Below are 613 nucleotides of genomic sequence, written 5' to 3'. Positions count from 1 at the left end.
TTCGTCTATATTTCTTTCTAAAGTAATTATAATAAATTTAGTTGATACGAGTGTTTTCAAGTGTTTATTACGTTATTGTTTTTAAATAATAATAGACCCACTACGTGCACACAAATTAGATTATTGAGCTAAATTTATTAATTTTCGTATTATATACGTGCGCACAGTAGACAAGTCATAAAACTAATTATGCATAAAAAGAAAATATTATCAGATGACTAGGGTGCTATTAGGCACAAAGCATGCGTGAATAATTCACGCAAGTATACGCATTCGTAAGTAATATAGAATGATTTCTAGTTCGTTCCCACAGAGACTCTGACTAATTATGTTCAATTAACACTCACTCACCAATGTATGATTACTTCTCAATGTCAAGACAATAACACTTAAGGTTGATTAACTAGTTATTAACTACAATTAACTACGAGAATAAAACACTTAAATTATTACTTGAATTAACAATATTAAACACACAAGAGATCATAACTTCATTACTACTTTCTTCAATAGTCATTGTTATTACCCTTAGCATGTAACGGTGATGATATTAATCGAACTACACGAAACTGATGAAAGCCAACTTTCGTTGTACTAGTACCATTCTACCAAA

This window comes from Apium graveolens, chromosome 4, assembly GCF_009905375.1.
Source record: "Apium graveolens cultivar Ventura chromosome 4, ASM990537v1, whole genome shotgun sequence".
In the NCBI taxonomy this organism is placed as follows: Eukaryota; Viridiplantae; Streptophyta; class Magnoliopsida; order Apiales; family Apiaceae; genus Apium; species Apium graveolens.
Note: the sequence above shows the minus strand (reverse complement) of the source record.